Raw genomic sequence first — 14,560 nt, 5'->3', positions numbered from 1 at the left:
TCCACAAAAAGAGAAAAAGCTTTGGTTTAATGTTAATACATCTTCGGCTTCCTCTTAAATCTGTTTATTTGCACACCACATCCTTTCACTAAATACATATTGGGCAATTCCAGAAAAAAAAATGCATTTTTTCTCGGTCATAAGAATTCCGAGGATGATTAAGGAACTGTATAGAGACAGACTGCATGCTCCCAGCACTCAATCCTAATGAAATAGTATTCATACATACAATTATTTGTTCCTCTGTTTGCATCCTATCTTTACTGCTCAGACCCCAAACCTACTCATAAAACATCTTGTTCAACATCTGCTAGGCATGCACTGAAATTGTCCCACAAGATGACAATACTGTGGTAGACAAGACTGATAGTAGGATAGGCAGATTAGATTTTAGGAAGATCCTTCAGAATACTACGGCAATGTTGCTTTTGAATTTTTAATCAGAATCATTTACCTGGAAAACAGCTTCAAAGATCCATTCTCATCTAATCAGGAAACAAAAGTAATACCACATGATTTAGAAGATAATAAAAAACAGTTTTTATCATCTCATTTTACTGAACAATAATTGTCATCAGCTATTTCATAATGGGCTTAAAAGCTTGTCCAAATAAATTACCTGTCAGATAGTTTCGCCTAGGAAGCAATTCAAGAAAATATAAAATTTCAGGCTACTTGTAAACACAAAAAGAGATTCAAAGAACAAAAGAAAATATTTCTCAACTCTTTAAATGATTGTGTAATAGCAATTCTTTGAGGGATGAGGAAAGGGAAAGAGAGGAAGACAACACCTGAATATCTACTTAGCTATCTATCTATCTTCACCTGTGTAATTAATATGATTTTGCAACAGAGGATTTGATAGTGTAATCCACTGTGATTCCAGAGTGGCCTGGGTTCTAGTTTGCAGCGTTCCTAGAGTTTCCCCAAAGTGAAGAAAAAACACTAAGCAATCTCAAAAAGTCAATTGCATCATTTCATAGTGGAAAAATAATAAAAAACATAATAACACAACTTCATGTGAAAATAAAATATGAAGTCTGTCATTGTTTCTTGCTAGTAAATTCTCTGTTTAGCCTGTTTAGTCATCCAATCCATCATGTGAACTTGTCAGAAATAAGAGGCTCTCAACGTAGCAGCACAGAAACCCAATGTTTCTTTTCCATTATCATATCACAAAGAGGTTGAGCCTACTAAAACAAAAACCATAAAAAAAGTCTATTTAATAAATAAATAATAATTTTAAAAGATAAAAACAATCACAATGTCTGACAGTTTGCTTTCTAAAGATAGCAAATAGGAAGACATATAACCATGCAGTGATAAGCCTATAAATTGGGATATTCTCCGTCTGCTCGTGCTATACACATGGATGGATGCAGTCATTTCTGCATGTGTGCCTGCAACTCAGTGTTACTACCGAGACACCTGCATGCTTCAGATTTCCCTGCTAAAGAATTGTTACCCATTATTATGACTAACACTGGGTTCTGACGATCCACTCCACAGCAGCTAAAGTGCTCTGAAGAGGAAGAACAAGGGTAGGCAATGGAGGGCTGAAGACTCCAAGTTTGGCCTTGACATTGTTTCTCTTGGAAAAATGAGGTTATTTTGTGAAATAATTATCTCCTTCCTTTCTTAAAATCAGTCCTAAGAAGAGTAATGACATCACAGTTTTTCAGGACATTGATTGGTGAATTAGGGCGTTGATGTCATCTCTCATTTCGCCTTATGTTAGGGTTTAGATTGTAGAAACAGAGGATGCCCAGAGTCCCTAATCCAACCTGCTGCACAAAATAGGGCCTGCTGTGGGTCAGAAAGGCTTATTCAGGGATTTACCCAGTCAGGTCTTGAAGGATGGTGATAGCACAGCCTTTTTTGGCAACTTGCCCCACTGCTCGACATTCCAAGGAAGTGTTGGGTTTTGGACCTTTCCATTCATCTTCCATTTCTAATAATCTACACAAACCTTTACTATTGCTGAGGAATCCCATAAAGGCAAGATTTTTCAAATGGAAACAGAAATAGATCCTTCAGAAAAAAGAAGTTCTACATATAGAACTCAAATATTTGACGGCCACGTCATACTGCTTCAGAATTAGAATCTAGGCATTAGGAAGCCTTCAGTTGGAAATGACAGTCTGATTCAATGATAGTAGGCATAAGTGAGGTGGGAACTATCTAGAAAATTGAGAAGTCACTATCCACAGTCTAACAGGAAATTACTTGTGCTAAGAAGCACCTATTTTAAGAAAAATAATATAAAATCACCAAAATTTCAATTGCTGACTGGATCTGGGTTTGACATGCTTCACAGGACGTACTGTTCTTTCTTCTTCAAGTTGTTTTGACGTGAAAATAAAATCATCTCCTAAAATAAGGGAGATGATTGGTGCCAAGGAATGCTAAAGCAATTTTGGGGTCTGTGTGCGGGGAAATGGCGATAAATATTCATTAAATGGTTTTCATTCCAAAATGATAGTTTTACCATCCTAACCGCTAACTTCCATAAACGAGCTTGCCTTTCCCTGAATTTTCTACAACTGTGGCAAAAAGTTTAAATAGGTTTAATTTACATGCACATGTAATTCATTCTGTGAATCCTGAAGTTTTAAAACTTCTGCCTGGCATTGCTCCTGCAATCTGAGGCAAGGATTCAATTGCCAACAGCTAACTGCAGCAGCTCTTGCTGCTCTAGGCATTGACATGAAAATCCAAGAAATGTATCTTCTGCCAGAAAAGGAGCTAATGCTATAATAACTGTTCATCATTATGGTGTTTTTATGCCACTGACTTTGGCATATTTTTAATTAGTCCTTGGAGTTTTAATATATGACTCATTTGAAACATGATTCTCCATTAACAAAATAATATTTTGGTTCAAACTGTATTGAAGGTTTGAAAATAAACAGTAAAACTTCTAGGCAATGCTTACAATTGGGATGGTAATTAAAGCGGCCTTAAACTCTAGTCTCATAGTAGAGTGTCTCAGCTGGAGATTCCTATCGTTAGACACAGATAAAGTTGAGCTGAGAGGTGATTAGTTTCAAAAACAATAGTCTAAATTTACTTTTTGCTCAGTGTTAAATAAATGTGATGAACTTAAAAAGTCTTTGAGCATCCTGACCTGCTCTTTGATCCCCAACTTCTAGCGAAAATTCCAGGAGGAAAAATACTAGTCTGAAATTTTTCAAACAGTCTAAATCATAATGAACCTACCTTATATGAAAATCTAAAATCTAAAAATCTAATAACACCCCACACTCAGGTTTAGAGTTTTTTGGTTTTTTTTTTTTAGTGGATTTAATGATACTTGCCTGAAGACATTTAGAATTTTTTTGTGTCACACTCAGAATTGCTTAATTAGAAATGTGTAGAAAAAACTAATAATTTAATTTTTATTCTGTTCTAACTTTGGGCAAATTCATATTTTCATAATATTCTTCACTAAAATTTGCCTATAAAAATATGTCTATTAATCTGACTTCTATACTCCTTTTCATGGAATGAATAATGTAAGAAGCCAGTAGTTTTCCATAAAATTTGATACACTTAAACAGAAATGTCAGGACATGCCAGGTTCTCAAGTCTTCTTAGCCTTCTTCTCCTAAAGGAAGATTATGTTCAGCCTTATATGTAATCTGCCCTATTGTTGCTTATTCGATGAAAATCTCAAACTCCTGAATATTCAAACAATCTGTAAGAAATAAGCTGAGCAAACAAACTCCCTTTTCCTCAAAATTTTGGAAGCTAGAACTACCCGATGTCAGCATCTCAGTTCACAGAGCAAAACAGAGAGTGTTTCTGCTCAGGTAATTTTAATTAGTGGCAAACTGGCAGCTGGACAAGGCAAGAGGTAACAGGAATTCTTAACACACTCCAGCAAAAAAGTGCTTCCAGAATGGAAAAACACTTAAGTATTCTGATCTCATGCACCTTAACATTACATTTGCAATATTACAATATATATACACTGATATTATTTAAAGGACAACCAAACCCATTGTGTATAGATTACATTTCAGCCTATTCTCCTGAAGAAACAGCTGATTTCAAACAAAAGTGACAGAAACTAAATATCTCAAAGACATTTCATTTCTACAAGCTTCTCTGAGGTTGGTCCGCATGTGCAAATCTTTCTTATATCTCTCGATGATGCAAAAATGAGTTTTCCATTTAACAAAGTATTTCAAAAACAAATTACTAGTTCTGATATTCATATAAGAGCTTCTTTCAACAGACTTCAGCAAGGTGACAGGGGAACATTCCACATCCCTTATTGTTTAAATGCACCAGTGCTGGAATGCTGAAGCTAACTTTAGAAATTGAGTGTCATATTTTACATGCATGGTACGACAGGTGCTTAATGTTTAATGAGTATGGTTACTGGCACTCATATATATTTATATACTATATGACTCTTGAATAAAATGAATATACTTGGGGAAATAGCCACTATTTTGCATTTAAACAAAGCCCACTGTAGCATATGCTGCACATTTAAAACATACTAGCACAACCTTTCACAGTTGAGATAAATAATCAAAGCAATAAGAAAAAGGACTATTTTAACCGTTGCACATTGATGCTGTGCTTTGAGAAATGCAGTCTGCTTCTGTAGAGCGTCATGACCTGTGCTTAGAACATGACCGTGGTGAAAAGCACAGCTTCAAGTGTTAACTCGTCAAAACTGCCAGGTTGGGAGAGCAGAGTGGATTTTACTATGTGTACCTCTGGCAGGCTGTTCATGATATCCACTGCATAGAGAATTTAAAGAAATATTAAAAGCATGGATATTGCTGTACACACTCACAAGGAGAAGAAAGAGAATTTTAGACAGATCAGATTCTGCTGTAGCCCAAGGCATTTATCATAGTCAGAGATCACTTTGTCTCTAACCTAGGACCATCAATGATCTTAAATCTGTTTCTCTTGGAAGGGATTCTTCTAGTTAAAACTAAAGCTGACAGTGATAGACAACCTGAGCTCAAGGTATGACTGGTGTTCAAACATTTGCACGCCACTATCCCAGAGTAAAAAGAACAGAAATGAGCTAACAAAATTTAAATAACCTTACCCCTTTTAAAGATACACAAGAAACCCAGTTTCCTGAAATTTCTGATGGGTGAAATATGTATTAATAATTACATGAGAAAAACAAACATAAAACATAAGACTCTAGTACCCACTGCTTTGCAATAGCTCAGCCCAATGTGAGCTGCTTTTACAGGACAAAATGTTCTCCTCAGACAAGCTTTTTTTCCAAGTCATATAGTAAATATTTCATCTGAGAGAGAATTTAGCAAAATATGGTATTATATGGAAAGTATGTGAAACATACACAGGGCAAAGCCACTAAAACATCACCATCTTGTCTCAACAGGATTTTTCAGCCTGGGCTCAATCCGGTATCCTGACTATGATTCCCGTAGGTGGAATGTATCCAAAGGAGTTTCAAAAGCTGAGCTTCTGATTCAACTGAACAGGTAGTAGGCAAACCAACAAATCATGCACAAGAAAACTAGAATGGATCTCAAGGTGTAATTTAGCTCTTTTCCTTGCCTAGAGTCAAAGTGGGTAAGCCAAGTACCAGACTTGAAAGACAACCTTTGGGTTCTGAAAAGAGTGGTCAGCTGCCTATCACTGGTATGGGGGACCTCCCTTCAGAATTTCAAGGAAATTCTGAATCTATCCAAAAGGAAAACTTCTTATTCCTCTCAGAAGAAAGATTGATTTAATCCGACATCATACCTTGTTATCACTTGCCAGTTTATATAGCAAGCTGAAAACCTTTCTAAATACTGTGCATGAAAGAGTAATACACGCTTCTCTAATTCATGTAGACTTACAACGATCAGATCAAGCTTCAAGATCCAAACCTTAATTTATAACTTAGAAGTCAGGAAGAAAGAGGATAATTTGGATTTTAAAACTTAAAGATTATCAATTTAACATCTCTTTCTAGCAACTTCCTAATCTCTATTCACAGGATGGCATTGGTTTTGGAGGTTTCTGGAAGAGAAATCAGCGAATCAGCTCTGGAACTAAATATTCTGCTGTCTGCTGCACAATGACCAGTTACTCACACTAGAACAACTAGTATTTACATCAGTGTTTACATTTATACCATTAGAAATGTAAATTTACATCTTCATGTGCACCCAAACCCATCTTCAGTTCATGCAAATTTTTAGCTACAATAGTATGCTCTTCTGATTTGAAAGACAATCAGCAGGATTTGAAACAAGCCTCATGCTACAGAATCATAGAATCCTTTTGGAAACCTTCCAAAGTACTGTTGGAAGGGACCTTTAGAGTCATCTAGTCCAAGCACACGCAGGGTCACCTAGAGCATGTGGCACAGGGCTGCGTCCAAGCAGGTTTTAAAGACCTCCAGAGAAGGAGACTCCACAACCTCTCTGGGTAGCCTGTTCCAGCGCTCTGTCACCCTCACTGTTAAGAAATTTTTCCTTGAGCTCCTGTGGAACTTTTGATGCTTTAGTTTGTAGTCATTTCCTTTAGTCCTATCGGTGGCCACCACTGAAGAGGCTGGTCCCATCCTCCTCACTGCCTCCCTTGAGGTATTTGTATACACTGATCAGGTCCCCCCTCAGCCTTCTCTTCTTCAGGCTGAACAGGCCCAGCTCTCAGCCTTTTCTCACAGGGCAGATGTTCAAGGCCTCATAGCCCTGTGCTGGACCCTCTCCATCCCCTGTAATGTAACTGGGGGATTGTAAAGAAACAAAATATGTATATTGGCCTAACTCATTCTACTTCCACTTAGCAGGATGCAGTCAGAAAAATGCAGGTGTGTTCTATACGTGTAGTCTAATGTTCTTATGTGCCAGCTTGAGGTGAAAAACAAGTGTCCAGTGCTTGTTTCCATGCTGAACACAAAAAGAACTTGAATCAAACCTGGCTCAGGGATACATGAAAACAAGTGACCTCTTCAGAGTAGACTTTCTTTCCATTTACACTAGGCATAACACTAATATAAGAGAAACAGAAAATATTTGCAGATTTTATTTTCGCCTCTCAGAGAAGAGATGATAGTACACAGACTCAACCAGAATAAGAAGAAAGGAAAAATTTGGAAATTCCTCAGTGCACTAACAGCATCCGTGCTGACATAATTTATGGTAAACCACTCATGTTACAGTCATTCATCTATAATCATTCATTAATCTGATATGACTTTTAGAACATCTTCTGCAGTATATGATTCATTAAAATCCCTACAAAATGTTCATTTTTAATATTTTGCAGTTAAGAAATCATTTGAAACCATACCTTTCCATGACTAATTGTGCAGACACGATTACCATTAGTGAGTGACAACCACTTCTAGAGGCACTAGAGACTTACTGACATATGCACAGAATGATGCTGTTTCCAGTCATTATTTTAATACCTGACTTTACAGTCTACAAAAAAATAAATTTAGATTAAAAAAAAGAAAAAGGTAGGATACTAGTGATGCTTGATTGCACATAGGCATGAAAACACAGTGCTTGAGTTGCGGGTATAGACTCCTTGTTGTGACCTGATCTGAAGTCAATCTTTCCCCCACCCAAGATGAGGTTTGAGCTGTCTTTTAAGGAATTACAAAGAAGAAAAACTTGTGTATATTTCTTTATAAGCATTTCATCTTTCCAGATGGTGAAATCCTGAGAAGAGACACCCTACGTTTATAACACTAGATGCAATAGAAAAGTCAGCTCTTTTCCCTCAGTCTATATGCAAACAGTTTACTATAATTTTCAGTGCTTTTGGTCTACTTAATCTGCTCTATTAGAACTGCAGGGGATTCTTCTAGAAGGCTTGGAAAATTATGAGTCTTGAAAAAATTAAGCTAAGATTCACCCTACAGTCCGAGTCTCTAGGAGATATGCATTGCACATAATATAATACGCAGGTAAAACTAGTAAGATCTGACAACTGTGAGAGATTTAGTCCGAGCCTATTACTGCAAAAATGCGAAAGCTTTCTCCTTTTTGTTTATCCTCTTATCTTCCAAGGAAAATCCTGCTGTACAACAAGTATCCATGCAATGTGCATACAATGAAAATTGTCTAGACTTTTGGGAACAGTTTAAGTGAAAATGACAGTAAGCATCCAATGACAATGCCATAAAGAACTAATTTATTCTCAGAAGAAAAATAGAGTCCTGCTTTTCTTTTGTCATGATGTGAGAGCATGGAATTCTGCTTACATTACTGGCTAAAATGCCCAGGGAGGGAGGATAAAGAGATGGCATCAATTCCTATTTGTCATATTCCTTCCTAGGATGAAGAAAGAACAAAACTGGATCCATTCACCCAGCCAGAAAGAGAAAGCTCTTTGAAGTGATACAGAAAAATAAAATGAGAAACTGTAAATATGCTCTTTTTTTTCTAATTATAAAAAACTTTTTATATTTGCATATTGTTTTCTGATTTATTTTTCTAAATAATCTATGTCCTGAAAGTTGTATGGTTATGGTATTTTGAATCAAATGAATCATTTTCCTTTCATTCTGCAACTAGTCTGCAACTTCTCTGTATTCTTTTTTCATTCCTGCAATCTTTTTCTTTAAACTACTACATTAGCATTTTTTAATAATACAGACTCTAGAGACTCAGTAAGCATAATTATCACAAATTGAATTAATCATTCTGAAGGCAGAGACTAACTCTACAAAACTAAGAACACTTTATGAACAATCCTTTTGGATTTTGAGTAGGTATGTATCTTTAAAACACAGATTTTAAAGACATATTTTAAGAAGAACTTGCCCTAATCTTCTCCTTACCACCATTAATATCCTTGAATAAACATGTTGATTGACTCATCTTGAATATGCACCATTTATTGTGCAGCATAAGAAAGTATAAATGACATAATGTGCTTCAAACTAGTTTCTAAAGCTTTATTTTCCCCTTTGGCAGATATGCCTATAATTAAATTCTGTGAGGTCTAATTTAACCTCCTGTTTTCAGAGGCATATACATCACAATAAAACATACATCACAGCTGGCAAAAGTGCACCTCAAATGTTTTAATTACTTGTATAGTGATTCCTCATAAAACTCACAATACCAAATATATGTACCATAATAAAATTGTCTTTTTTTTTTTTTTTTTTTAAATCTGAAAGAAAAACTGCTATGGTCAATACAAACTCAGGCTGCATTACACATTTATCATCGGTCAGTTCACAGGAGAAGCAAGGAGGTATTTCTTTCCAGCTCATTATTTTGGGAATATGTAAGGTATTAATTAATTGAATAGGATTATTTCCAGAGGTCTTTAGACTTCTCTGATTAATAGATAACTGTTTCTTTTAAAAGAGAAAGTATTTCCAAATGCAGGCCCAATGTTGCTCCCATTTAAGTTAATACGATTCACTTTACCCTCATAACTACTTAAATCAATTTTCTTGCTACTCTTCCCATTTATTTGGCTTAAATATAGGATTTGCTTATATCAGATTTTTCTCTTTTGCATGCTTTCTTAAAAAAAAAAAATGCAGACCCCTCTGTGGAATAAGCCTAGTACCGATAGGAAACTCTATTTATTTTTTATATTATGTTCACTGTACTTTCTGTACAAATGGCAGATGCAGATGAAAATACAGATGCTACAGATGACACTAGCTCATGATGCACAAGCTGAAAATTCCTGGTCAAAGCTACTAGCTGAGTGGGAGTCAAAGCCCACGTGCAGTTGCCAAATAGCCCAACGGGCAAGCATGTTCTCACAACCAGATACAGCCTGAACTTGTTAGAGGGGCCCAAGATGCCCAAATTCTCTCTTCTAGTATTCTGCGGATCAGCAGAGATTCTTATACATCCCAAAGGGTCCTATTATCTACTCTACCAGAAAATTATTGCCTACTTTATCAGCTCTTCTTAAACTCAGCTGATCACAAGCATATAGGCAACAACAACGATGAAAAGCATAACAGAGCAGTCCTCAGAGCAGAGGCCCTTTGTGGACCTCTGCTTCCTCTCCCAGGAATATATTGCATGTGTGTATGTGCATGTGCTTTCCACATTCACTATATCCAGGGACATCCCAGAAAACTGGGAAAGTGGTATCCATAATGATGTCTACAAACAAAAGGCTTTGTCCCACAGAATAGTTGGGTTACACATTTCCTCACGTGGATTCCAGAATTTTTCCTTCAAAGGACTTTAAGCTCATTCTTTTGTATTTCAGCATTTAGGTCCTTCAAGTATTTGAATTAAAAAAAAAAAAAGAAAAGCAACTATTACTTCAAAAGAGAAATGTATAATTATCATAAGAAAAAACAAGAGAGACCGTAGTAATATGATAACTATTATTTACAGTATTCTCTGTAAACAGATAGGCTGATAACAGTCAAGCTTTTAAACAGGGTTAAAATATATTATCAAGAATACCTTCATCATTGAAATTTATGAACATCGTAAAGCAATCTTAGCCTCATTTTCTATTTTCCAGTTACTAATTCTTAGATGAGATTGATTTACCCTCCCCCACCTCTCCCCAGAGATTCTTCTCTTTAAATATGTACTATCATTTGCCATAAATTCTTTTAAGTTTTAATCAGAACCTTATCCAATCAAATTACTGCTAAAAATAACCTACACATCTCTATCTTTACATATGTTGAACATTTCTGACGCTATATTTCGCTTCAGTATTTATGAAATTATATCCCAAAAGTGACTCCTCTTAATTTTCAGATTACCGGGTTTTATAGATTTTTTTCAAAGTTTAGTTTGAACAGAAGACAGAGCAACTTGCCAAGAACCTGCCCACATATCTGTTTCAGTGGTGGAACGAGCCTGCTTCTGTCCAAGCAGGTCTTCACTTCCCCCTCTTCAAGTAAAGACCTCTACAAACCAGCAATCCAAGCATTGATTTTCTGTTTGTTCATCAGTTCTGAAGGAAATGAAAAAGGCACCAGCAGAGATTCTGCTGTTGATTTAGGTGGAGAAGTGCAAGAAGGTGCTTCCTACTGCATTTTCCTATCACATTACATTAATACAAGATTTACTATTGCTGGGAAAAATCACAAACATGTGGCCTGACCCACTTTCTCCTGGTGTGGCACGTGCAACCTACCCAAACACACCACAACTGCAATCAATCCGACACTGATAATGTACAAGAAATAGATTTGCTAATGCCTCGCATGCAGGAACAACAGTAACTTTCCCTAATTTCTCTTTCCAACATGGCTCAGTCAAGTTGCACAGACCTCAAGTCCAAAACATAAATGAAAAAGAAATTCAAGCTTCAATAACAACTTAATCTATCCTTATCCTCTCCATCAAGACCATCAAGAACCCCAATTGTTAAAAGAGTATATTTAATCCTGTGAAGATGCAGAGCAGGACTAAGAGGTGAGCATTCCTCATGTCTTCATTAGTAACTGACCTGGTGTTATTCTTGATGCACACATCCAGGGATTCATCTTGGAAGACACAAACTGCACCTAAGAGAGGATCCTCAAATGACTCCATACAGGCTGAAGTCTTTTCATTTTTGCAGCTGGATCAGTCTTCCACAGTCCACCCACATGCAGTGGGTGTGAAATAACTTTAAAATCCCCAAATATTTTCTGCTGGATTTGACCAGAAGTTATTTTTTGTTAACATAAGCCAAAATACATTTTGCTTCCGTATGGTATTAGCCTAAGAGAGGCTAATAAAATTATCAACAGAGGTGCTATTGTCAAATTCTGATGTTAAATTCTGCAGACTGGCAACACCACTCAGTGTGACCAGTGGTGGATGTCTCCTAAGCAATCTGCTCTTTGCCAGATGCCAGTTTTATTGACCTCCAGAAGGCAACATAAAACAGCACATATGGTTTTGTTGTCATTTCCAGAGATTTGGGAGGTTTTGTATTTCATCCCAAGTTTGTGATGTGTACTGATGTATTATTTTTAAGCAATTTTAGCATTTCTCAGTAGCCGCTGCCAAAGTAATATCTGGTATAAAATGAATGAAGCAAATAAGTAAATCTGTTTTTTGCTACTAAGGTCACAGAAGCTTTTGAAATAAATGTAGAAGACAGCCATTCAATGTTCTAAATGAACAGTCTGTAAAACTATTTTATCACAAAGGAGCACAATTTTAGGACCTAGCTGGATGAGAGAACATGGTCTAACAGCTAAACTCTGAAGCTATAAATGCATTTTTCTCTGCTACAAGTTTGGCAATTGTTAAGGCATAAATAAACACCTACCCCAAACCTCCCTCTCTCCCCAGAGCTTACAGAAATGATGGTAGGCAGACTTGCAATTACACATGTGCAAGCAGAATTTTTGTGGATGACCAAACTGCTTGAGCAGGGACGTTGGACTAGAAGATCGCCAGAAGTTCCTTCCAGCCTCAATCTCTATGTGATTTTTTGATGCTTTTTGCCAGTAGCCTTTCATCAGCGCTTCATCCTGCATTAGTGCAGTATTTGAGTAATTCCAACCCAGAACTGGATTAATTTATTAAAGCAAAATCTTTTGAATTAAGTTTTTTTTTGGCCACTGAAGAACTGACTATTGTTACGCATCAGAGATACTAATTTTGTTTCTCCTTCTGCGCTTCCTTGTATTGACACAAAAAACATACAAATGATCTGACTGCTGTTCTCATAAATATAACACTCTGACCATGTTGGTGAGCTTGTGCTACAGTATTCAACAGACAAGAGCTGTAGATACATGCAGAATAAAATAAAATGGCAAAACTGCAGTGGAATCCCTTTCAAAAACCATTGCTAAGGGCCACAAGATGGTGTTTCTAATACATCTCAGTGCTTTTCATCTAGACACAAGCAAAAATAAGAGTTTGGAAGTCTCACTTCAGAAAGAGCTGTCTTGATAAAAAGAAAAGGGAAAAAAACCCACATCTCCAGTAATCAAGTTACCCATTGTAATATATTTACAGGAGGAAGGAAATGTCTTATTCTGGTCATTCCCCACATGAGCACAGGAAGGATGGACCATCCAACACTGAGACACTGCCAAGCACAGGGACAAATTCCATGTGTGTCTCAATACAGAATTCGTGTTGAAGTAAATTTATTTCTTAACAAGAAGTATTGACAGAGCACAAAACAATCAATCTTATTTTATGTTGTTGTAAGACTATCCTGAATTTTAGACTTGAAATAATACTTATAGATGCAGCTTTATCTTTGAGACCTTGCCTGTTAATCCATAATATTAATTCTCATCTCTCTTTTTGCACTTTGCGCTCAGGTAAGTAAATGGCTCTCAATAGAAAAAATGGTTTCTGGAAGGTTTGTCATTAGCTAGAAAAAATAGAAACTTTTTCTCCCTATTTTAGCATTAGTAGATTTTAGCTGTCTTCAAGCTTCAAATCAAGATTAGGTAAAATTCAAGTAAGAGCTGAAGTGAAAATTTCTCTTAATTTGAAACAGTACTGATGAGGATTTTATCTTACCTGAGCATGGGAAGCAACCAAAAACAATTTGAATGTACCACTAATTCACCTCAAAGGATTTTCATATGATATTGCAGAATTCTACCAAATAATTTCTTGTAATTAAGTTGTCTGCTTCCTTAGAGAAATACTAGCATTTGAGGAAATTATAAGCTCTATTAATAAGAAGTTAGTTGTTTTACTTGAGTAAGGAATAGAGAGATTCCCTGCAGTACAAAAACGCATGCTTTAGGAGTCATGCAATGAGAATGATAGTGTTTTATCTTCTTCAAGGATCTGTGAAATCTAGGTAGAATTGATTTTGTTCTGTCACAAGTACAGCAGAGAAAGAATTTGTCATATCTGCTGCAGAAGCCTATTCTATACTGATACTTCTAAAGCTGAGCGTCAAACTAAAGCTTATCACAATTGTAGATTTAAACAGCATTTGCTAACAGACATTTTTAAAAGATAAGTTAATGGAATTTAAGATTTAAAAGGGCACATGACAGGTAGATTTAAAAAAAGAAAACTTGTGATAATTGAAATATACTGTCTAGCACAAAGAAAATACAAACTTAAGAGAAACTACAAGACAGACTAAAGGCAATATAATTTTCTCAACAGGTTCCTTATTTCTAGACAGGAAAGGTGGTGAAACTATTTCCATCAGAGACAAATTAGGAAGACATGGCAGCATCTGAGAGTAAAAGAGAAAAGAAGAAAAAAAAAGAAAACAAAAGGAATTTTATGGTAGGTCTGTGCATAGAATTATATAGAATTTACATATATATGTATATATATGTGTACATATATATATATCACTTTTGAAATAATCAGTTTCCAATGAAAGAGCAAAACAGAGGTATAAAATGATCTACACTGATCCCTCCTCTTTTCCCTCCTCACCCCCACTCCAAGTGGGGAAGCAGGAATGTTCCTGATTGCGTTTTGCTGGCCTCATATCTTTCTATCAAACAGACCAGTCTCTTAACTTACGGTTATTGTTCTGAGATAATGTGATATGACAAGTCCAGATATTTGAAACTGTTGCAGCAACCCACTGACTGGGAGTAATAAATGACAATAAAGGTCATATTTAATTCAATTTATAGTGGATTTGGCACTGTCAGGGGCATGGAATT

Source organism: Nothoprocta perdicaria, unplaced genomic scaffold (assembly GCF_003342845.1).
Source record: "Nothoprocta perdicaria isolate Ctin4 unplaced genomic scaffold, notPer1 scaffold_8, whole genome shotgun sequence".
NCBI classification, from domain to species: domain Eukaryota; kingdom Metazoa; phylum Chordata; class Aves; order Tinamiformes; family Tinamidae; genus Nothoprocta; species Nothoprocta perdicaria.
This window is presented reverse-complemented; position numbering follows the sequence as displayed.